Source organism: Charadrius vociferus, unplaced genomic scaffold (genome assembly GCF_000708025.1).
Source record: "Charadrius vociferus isolate BGI_N301 unplaced genomic scaffold, ASM70802v2 scaffold486, whole genome shotgun sequence".
Taxonomy (NCBI): domain Eukaryota; kingdom Metazoa; phylum Chordata; class Aves; order Charadriiformes; family Charadriidae; genus Charadrius; species Charadrius vociferus.
The window spans coordinates 65,350-75,170 of NW_009648965.1; positions in this window are offsets into that span (position 1 = coordinate 65,350).

A 9,821-nucleotide genomic window follows, 5' to 3' on the forward strand; every position below is an offset into this window, starting at 1 on the left:
GGGCGGTGGGGGGTGGGGGGGAGGCTGCGGTCGAGGTTTGCTGAAAGGCTTCTGCCAGCAGTCTGTAGAGCTGGGATTTGCGGTCAGCCTCCCTCTGTTACCGGCCGAGGCCCAACTCTTCACCTTTTCAGTTCAAATTCATCTCCTTTCTTCCCGTGGGAGTGATTTTATTTATTTATTTATTTGTTAACGGGGGGCGGATAGTCGTTAGGTTTGCAGTCTCGCTAGGAAACCAACGTACCACGCTGTAACTAACATTTATTCTCATGTCTAGACCTGATGGGGAATATGATATGCAAATGGGGTTTATCAGCTTCAGAAGTATGTGCTAAAGAAGGCACTTAGGGACTGTCGAACCTTTCGGGTCTTCCCGGGACCAACACCCACGACAACCTTGAAATGAGGCTGGGGAACTGGAAAAGAGTCAGTTGTTTTCAACTCTTCACAGGCTCACTAGAGGCAAAGCAGGAAGCTAGTCAGAAAATGTCATGGAGGAAAAGGAAGTGCTCCAAAAATTCTGATTATTCACTCGTTATCGCACCCATGAAAATGGGCCACTTTCTGTGTCAGTATGTCAGCTGGGAGATAGGAATGAAAAGCTGCCAGGGGGATCTGTGCTCCTTGCTGTGTTAGGAAAGACTCTTCCCCCTCTCTGGGAGAGGCAGCTAATTTTTTTCCAAAATTGGTTAATTCCCTGGGATTTCACAGAGGCCGTATGCTGCTTCACAAGCTCTTGCTGATGTCCCCCTTTCTGATTGTCCCCTAGCTCCAGTGGGGAAAAATTGCCTGGTGCTCTACCTGGGCATGGTTTATGGAGGAGCCAACCGGTGACTTTACCATAGAATCACAGAATGGTTTGGGTTGGAAGGAACCTTAAAGATCATCTCGTTCCAACGCCCCTGCCATGGGCAGGGACACCTCCCACTAGACCAGGTTACTCAAAACCCCATCCAGCCTGGCCTTGAACACCTCCAGGGATGGGGCATCCACAGCTTCTCTGGGCAACCTGTGCCAGTGCCTCACCACCCTCAGGGTAAAGAATTTCTTCCTAATATCTAATCTAAATCTCCTCTCTTACAGTTTAAAGCCATTCCCCCTTGTCCTATCACTACATGCCCTTGTAAAACGTCCCTCTCCAGCATTCTTGTAGGCGCCCTTCAGATAGTGGAAACCTGCTATAAGGTCTCCCCGGAGCCTTCTCTTCTCCAGGCTGAACAACCCCAACTCTTTCAGCCTGTTCTCAGAGGGCTCCAGCCCTCTGATCTTCTTTGTGGCCCTCCTCTGGACCTGCTCCAACAGGTCCGTGTCCTTCTTATGTTGAGGGCTCCGGAGCTGGATGCGATATTCCAGATGGAGTCTCACGAGGGCAGAGCAGAAGGGCAGAACAACCTCCCTCAACCTGCTGGCCATGCTGCTTTTGATGCAGCCCAGGATATGGTTGGCTTTCTGGGCTGTGAGGGCGCGTTGTTGGCTCATTTGACCCCAGTTTACACCACCTGAGGAACAGATCTCACAAAGTGTCCTAAGCAGTACCCAGAGTGACTAGGGACAAGCTCAGTCAGCTCCTGCCTTTCTGCCTGCAGGTGGTGGGGATGAGCACATGGCTGCTCCTTCCTTATTAGGACCCTGTGGGAACTACTGTCTGAGACCATCCCAAATTTTTGAAATTGCAGGCTGTCATCAGCATTGAATTTCTCACAGATTTCTTGATGCTGAGAATATTGCAAAGCCAAACAAAGGTTTTGTGCAGCACTGCCATAGCATTTTGGATCGCCGTTTGGAAGCTGTATACCCATGCCAGTAGTTACTCATCTTTATTAACTTGCAGATTAGATTCCTGAAAGATTTTCTAGTGATGAGTTTCTCAGCATAGAAACTGAGGGCTGTGAATTACAGGCTTGCTTTTTTAGTTAAGTAAGTACTTGGAAAGGATTCTTGTCCATAGCACCCTTGTCAGCAGAAACTCTTGGACAGCAGTTTGGAAACCACTGGTCTAGGCTAGTACAAATTTAAAAAAACCCCACATGGCACTGCAGGAGGAGGAACCACAAGGTGGCAATCTCTCTCCGTACTTCTAGTGGCAAAATAAACCTCTGGCAAAAAAAAAAAAAAATCATCTCAGACAGCAGCCGTGTAAAGCTGCAGAGATGTTGGGCACGTCTTAAATCTTTCAGTTGCAGGAACATTCATTTCGATGCTGGGTTTTCTCTCCTGAACGCTTTTCCCTTTAGGATGAAACTCTCGGGCTTGAAGAGGTGGCAGTGGAGGTTGCTCTTTGCTGGCTTTTCCATCCTTTGGCCCAAAATGGGCGCCAGATGTTGCTTGTTAGATTGCTAACTACCAGTGCTGCTTGCGTGCATGCTGGCAGAGCTACTGTGTGCTTGGAGAGAAAGTTTCCTCCTCCACTGGAGGCACTATCTGTAGCAGCTGGTTCAGAGTATTGCTAACCTCACGTTCTATACAACAGTTGTGTGAGTATCCAGCTTCATGCAATGAGATGCCTCAAGGGGAGCAAAATAACCTGGATGTTAGGAGCAGGCAGTAGGTTGAGTGTGGCATATGGTCTCGAGGGGACTGCAACGCCTTCGTGACAATAGCTCCACTCCCAAAAAGATGTGGCCAGAGGGGGTAAAAACGCAGAAGAGAAATAATGCTTAGTTTGGGGTGGAGCTGCCCTGGTCCTGCAGCATCAAACACCATCTGTTGCGATGAGCTCCATCTCGATCAGGACATAGTTGTGTTGTTGCCAGATGTGAGCTTACATGTGCTACATGTAAAAGTAAACTGGTGCGAAAGCTGTGGTCTGATGTGCTTTCAGTAGGATTTGCCCTGCATAAGTGACGACGTGCTAGCCAGCCTCTCGCTGAGAGGATGCACTCCAGAAGTTGCAGGTGTGTGGCTGGAGTGTGTTCAATGATTCAAGATAGGAAATATCTTCCAAAGCTCCAAATAAGACAAAACAAACTGAGCTTTAGCACATACTCAATTGATTGACTCTTTGGCAAAGTATGTTGTGAATTTGCAAGGCTCTCACTAAGGCCCGTCCCGGCTGTATCCTGCCTGGTGAGTCCTTCAGCAAGCACAGCACAGCTGTCCTCGTTTTCTTCTTGTGCTGAAGTCTCCTTCTTTTACCTCTTCTCCTCTTATCACATTGCTCTTCAGTTAGGAATAATAACCTGACTCCCGCTCACCAGGACTGCTCGGGTTCTGCTTTACACCGTGTCTGCTACCACTGAGCTCCTTCTGTGTCACAGCGTCCACATCCTCTGCCAGGGGGGACATCTTTGATTGCAGCTTTCCTCTTCCAGCTCTTGACTGTGTAGGTCCAGGCAGGACCTGGAGGAGGTGGGAAATGTGGACATGGGGAGTTTTGTGAAGTCCCTTCACATCACCTTGACTTTAAGGTCTGAAGCCAGATTCCCAGAGGCTGCAGGTTGCAATTCGCTTCCTTTCTGGTTGATGGGAGCCGAAGGGGTCTGCTGTCTGCTGGTCCTCTACAAAAGGGCCAGGAGCCACCAGGGGACTGCTAGTGGGGATAGAAATGTTAGTAATCCAAATCATGATGGGAAACAGAAGGAGTAAAGAAAATCTGGCTTTTTTTTTTTTTCTTTTTTTTTTTCAGAAAGTTTTTTTTTATCTAGCAAGCACAAGGCTGGCTTCTCCTGGAACATGTGTGCGACGTGATTGTCACTAATGCTCTGTAGCAAGCTGAGAGAAGATACTTTCCCCAAGTAAGTGAAGTAAGCGCTGAGATGTGGGATATACGATAACTTCTGAGGCAGAAGGAATAAGACCCCAGGCAAAGGAGCTCCAAACAGTGCACTCTGTCTTTTTTTTTCTTTTCTTTTTTTTTTTTTTTCCATCTCTGAGTCTGTGGTGTTCAATTTTAACCCCTTTTCTCTATCCTGGCCATGGTTGCTGCAGGTTTGCAAAGCTTTACCCAGCCTTCTGGATGATGACGTGTTAAGCGCGTGGTTTGTGATAACCAATTTTCTCCTGAAATGATACCAAAAGTCTGCTGTTTTGATTTAAACTGTTTTCCAAGGATTTTGGTTAATGACAACAGACAGTCTACTCCAAGAGAATCTAACTTGAGGAAGCCATGAAATTTAATTCATTTCTGCAACTTAAATATATAATCAGTGACATATGGTAATACTAAATACAGGGGGAATTGTCATTGTTTAAGTCAAATTTCTGCATTCAGTCAAAACCCAATAGTTGTAACATCAAACTGTAGTTTCCATTGTACAGGAAATAAAGCATCATTTTTTCAAAGAAAATAGACATGCAATTGCATGCCTATTACATTGCTTATACAGCTTTATTTTTAGCATTCTCCATGTTGCTGTTACTAAAGGGCTAACAGAAGGGAAACTCTGGAGGGAGAAGAAACCAGGCAACACACAGATCCTGGTAGAAAGGACAAAGGAGATGTCTGCGCTATGAATATATGCTCTTTCAAAATGCACTTGTTTCTGGGTGGTAAGGTACTGTGCCTGGGCTAGGGACCCTGCGCTTTCCTTCCCCCTCGCTTCTGCAGCCCCGCCAGCCCCAAAGCAGCACTGGGGTGAGGTCACTTTGCTGTAAGGGCTGTGGAAATGCTTCTCTCAGAGCTCTTTGTCATCGTGAACCCTTCTCCCCTGCCCCATTGCTCCTAAGACGAGGGAAGGAATTATTTGCTTGTTCACTGTCAGGAGGAGGGATGGGGTTTATATCAGGTTTGTGTGAAGCTGCAGGCAAACCATGTTTTTGCATGGTTAGAGAATCCCAACGAGATTCCCAGATTCTGTACTTTTAACCTTACAAGTGGTGCTTGCAGACATTCGTCACTCTACCACTGCCTTAAAGAGGAACAGATCAGGAACTTAACTGCTGTTACTGGAATTTGCGGAGAAGGATGTTTGCTTTTTCAGGATTTATTTGAGAGCTTATGCTGGACAATGGAAGCAGAGTATTGTTTTAAGGTCTATCCAGCATCAGCCCATCTCCTCCTCCCTCCGTTAGTACAGCTCAGTGGAGTACTGCTGGCCTTTCTCTCTCGTCTGGTGGTGCTCACTTCTGATCCTCCTCATCTGGGTTCATCCTGAGCATCCACTGCTTCTACACCTCTGGCATTTTACTTAATTTCTCCTTCATCTACCTGCCCGGCTCTCAGGCATCGCCCACAGTTCTCAGTGGTTCCTCCTCTTGCTCTCTAGCCACGGGTTTCATAGTTTGCCTCTAATTTCTCTATGCAAACCAACAGTTTGCAGCTCTGACATAGCTGATTTCTCCTGTCTGTGCCTATAGCAGGGCCACGCTCAGTTGTCCTGATAGAGCTGGTGACAGAGGTGCCACAATCAAATAGATACAGAGGACAGAGGTTTACAATTTTATCCTTACCTGAAAGATTCCGATCTTTTTCTGCCTCCCTCATCCCAGCAGTGTCTATGATTTGAGAGCATTTTGGCTGCTGTTTCTTCCCCTGAGCGCCATCTCCTCGTTGGTCTCTGCACACAGCCCCTTCCTCTTATTCATAATTGACTCGTTTGCTCCTCCAGCCTTGCACTTCATCCATCTTCCTACTTCCCCTCTCTGATCTACTCCTCATGTCCGCTTCCTTCATTTTTGCTGTTGGAATGTGAAGCATCTCTCCAGAAAAATAGAAGGTCTCTGTGAACTTTTACCATCCCCCCTGTATTCCCTCTTCCTTCACCTCTATCATCTCCTCCCAGATGGTGGGACAAATGCGTGCTCACATTCATTCTCAGGCTTGTAAAATTGGCGTATTCCCTTCTCTTTCTTTTTCACGTGATGATGTGAAACAAGGATAATTCTACACATTTCTCTGCTCCTCAGGGTTGAAGTCAGTTCGAGGAAAATGTTTCTGAGGCTATTGTGGTCTTTGGAGCGCTGCAGAGCTCTGGGTCTCACTGTTGTGTTTGTCCCCTGTATCTCTTTGACTATGACAAATTGCTGCCTCATTTGCTTCTACTCGAGATACGAAAGATGAAAGCTGAATCAGACCCAGCCATTGATGAGTACAGGGAAGTTCATGGATCTAGAGAGCGTTTTGTGTCAAAGGGTGTTGTTATACACACTCAGTCATTATTTGGAGGGGTTTTTTCTGCTTGCTGAAGAGGCACCGGGCAAAGGGGATTTCTGTCTGCTGGGACACCAGCTGGTTTGACCCGCCTCCAGAGCCGTTCTCACAGCTTTATGGAAATCACACATCTCATCTTTTTCAAGAACCTCAAAACACCTGTTGGGAGATGGACACTTTGGGAGCCCACTAGTTCTCCCCAGAGAAAAATCTGCAGGACTAGGGTACCCTGGGTTCGTCAGAGTATTTTGAGGACCACACATCAAATTAGCCAGATTAAGGAAAATAATAAATCCGGTTTATTCCAGCAGCATACATGGTAGCTAACTGCTCACAGAACTGGGAATTAAGTTACAAAAAGAAAAAAAAAATCATTGATCAGCAGCTGCGTAAAACTCAACTTCATCCCCTCAGTTTCTCATGGGTCTTCTTGTGGTGTTCCAGCTGGGGAGAGCCCACACTGGCAACCTTTATGGGACTGGTGCCTTCTTTTTGTCGCTGTCCCTTATTTTTATGGGTTTCTTAATTAGGCAGCTAGTGAGTACAGCTTGACTCTCAAAGGAAAGCCTGGCACCACCGTGCTCTGTTTTCCTGTGGCTAGATTTGGAGATCGCCGTTTGTGTTCCTTTCATGCTGGCAAAAATGCAAAGACAGCATTGCCAAGCGTGCTTTTCCTGACCAGGCAGTTAGTTTTGATCGATGCCTTGCTTTTTGCACATATGGAAGGAGGAAGCCCTCTCAGTCGGCTTGCTTTCCTCCCGCTGTCGCTGAGCTCCCTAGCCAGCCGGTCCTCCTAGCCCAGACAGATGTATTTGCTCGTTACAGAACTTCCCAGGTCACCTACACTAAAGAGCAAAGCAAGGATAATGTATTAAATCAAGCAGTTGTCCTCTGCCGCATGTTCAGGTTAGACGTGATACATAAACATGCTAGAAAATGGTTTCAGCAGTGGAGTTCAGACTGTGCGACACCCACCTTGAGGCACTGGCGGTTTTAGGAGGTTACATTCCAGACATTAAGGCTCTTGTGGTGAAAATCATGGACACTGCGCTGCAGAAAGAGCAAAAACCTCAATAAAAAGAATCTGCCATGCAATTGCGTGCTCTGATGACCACAGCTTTGCCACATTCACAGGTCTTGCTGCTCTTCTCAGAAACTGCCATGCCATGGTACAGGGCAGGAATTTAAGAGTCTGAAAAGAAAGTGTATTTTGGTAAAGTATCTATGGATAGCGGTCTTAATTTTCACTTGCTGAATTTTCTCCTTGCTGGCTTCTTTTAGAGCATCCATAACTCAGGTTTACTTGACAGCACTACAGAAACAGACATGGTTGATATCTTGGGAATCAAAGACATGATGATTTTTTTTTAAAAAAAGGCTGTCTAGCCTGTTTTATCCTTCCCAGCCTAATGGAGGTTTGTTTGGTACAGCACATCCTCTGATGATAATAACTTTCATCATTTATGAGCAGAAGTTTATTTTCTAGCGAACTAAAAATGTTCTTCCTAAGGAGGTTTTCCCCATTTTCTTTTGGGCCGATTTATACAGCCTGAGATCTCAGTTTAAATTTCCCTTGTGCTTTTTCACCTCCTTTTTTTCTTTCTTTCATTTTTTTTTTTGTATCAGCTCTGCCATCCAAAGAGGTTTCCTCTGCCGAAACCCTTCAACAACTGCTCAGATCATTTACAACAAGCACTTTCACAGGCAGTAGCTCTACAAAAGTGAGGAAAAATCGAAGTTAGTACCTATAATAACGAAGTTAAATGCAGATTTAAGTGTTTGTGAACTGCAACTGACTGAAAGGGTGCCAGACATTTTGCAAATACATGCAAAAAGACAGGCCCCTGCTCTAATCGGCTTATAAATTAAAAGGAAAGTACATTGGCAAGAGCAGAAGAGATGATATGACATGCTTTAAATAGTTTATAGGGAGCTGGAGGATTGTTGTTTATTTGGTGATGTTGGGAAAATATTTAATGTGCTTTGGTTAAACTCTTTATAGAAATGCTTCTCCTCCCCCAGTTCTCTTTCCCAATGACTGTTTTGGAGATTAAAACCAGCAAGTTTAGAGTAGATGGAAAATGGAGAAACGTATTTCCAAATCGACAAAACCGCGAGTAAATCTTTATAGATACTTTTTACGTGAGTCAGGCTTTCTAAAGTAATTACCGTAATATAAGAAAGGACCGGCGCTTCGCTGCCCCTGCGGACGGCGAGCCAGGGTCGCAGCTGGTGTAAATTGAGCTACCTCCTATCTGGTGTGCCTTGCTGTGACTGTGAAGGGGGTGCGCCGTGGCCCCCACCCCCGTTCCCCTCGCAGGTTCCCGGGCCGCCCCCGAGCTGCGCCGGGCGGCAGCGGCGGCTCCGGGGGCTATTAAAACCAAACAAAACAAAACAACCCCCACCCACAAACAAACAACACCCCCCCTCCACAAAATCAAAACCAAAAACACACAACCAAAAAAAAAGCCCCAAACGATTTCTTTTTAGATTCGGCTTGCCATTCCTGCAGCCAGTTGCAAACCAGGGTGCAATTTGCTTTTCCGAGGCCACCGGATCGGGGCATGTTCCAGGTGTCGGTACGGAAAGCTGAGACAGGTAAGTGAATATTTCCTTTAGAGCCGTCTTCCCAGAATCTGGAAGCTGACCCTGGCAGCTGGGAGACTTTTTGCTCCTTTCTCTACCGCTTTATGTTGTTGGTGATATCTCCACAGATAAGCAACTTCGCTGCATCCGGAGTTTGCATTCAAAGAAGAGACTAATTGTGAGGAACTTTTCAGAATAAACACATTTCTCTTCCAAAGTAGTTTGTTTGTAAGGGGAAAAAAATATAAAGGAGGTTAAACGGGACAATTTGTTTTCTTTCGTGTCCTTCACTACATAACACACTAGAGTTTCGGTTTAAAATAGAGCCATCCCTAGCAGAAGGCACAGTACAAAATTTCGGCCTGCAACCACAGCACTGATTTGAGCAACAAATAACCCCTGAAGCCTTACTGTCATCTTCTGGTAATGCATAAAAAAAAAAAAATTATGAAATAACGAGATCCGTCAGAAACTCGCGTCCCTCTTGCGGAGGTGACCCCAAAACTGAGCAGCTCCTGAAACGGAGGCTTCAGGTCCTGGGTCATTTTAAAGCCCTAATTGCAAACTGCGGCTGAAGTGTTCGCAGCCGAACACAAATTTCCAGGCTTAAATTGCCTTCTTCCTGTCCCGGGATGCCAGGGCTTTGCTCAGCTGGAATTGCACAGCCTTTTCCCCCGGATCCTCTTACTTCTTGTAGCGCTCAAAGCCCCGCTGCTCCGGGCGACCCTTTGCTGCTTTTTGTCAGCCACGGCAGCCCCTTCCGAGGCGCGTTTTGAGCCCCGCTCCCCTTTTCCGCCTTAGCGGGATGATTTCACGACAAATCCCGGTGTGTGCACTCCCTGCTCGCCCCTAGCAGAGCCAGAGGTACGTTTCATCCTTCCCTCCCGTTACCGTTCGTTGCACGGTGACTGCGTGCCCCGGTAACCCGGGGCTGGCAGCGGGGCAAGGCGATGGGCTTGAAGCGTTTCGTGGGGCGGAGAGACGAGAAGGGAGAGGAGATTTCCACGGGAGACGGCGCTGCCTGCGGAATTCCCCGGGACCCAGGCCCGGCTGCGCGGCTCCGCCGAGCGCACCGGGCTCCGGGACTTGCCGTCGTGGGAGACACCGGGTCCGTTGCCTCCGCTTCCCGGGCCCTGGCTGGGGCGGACGA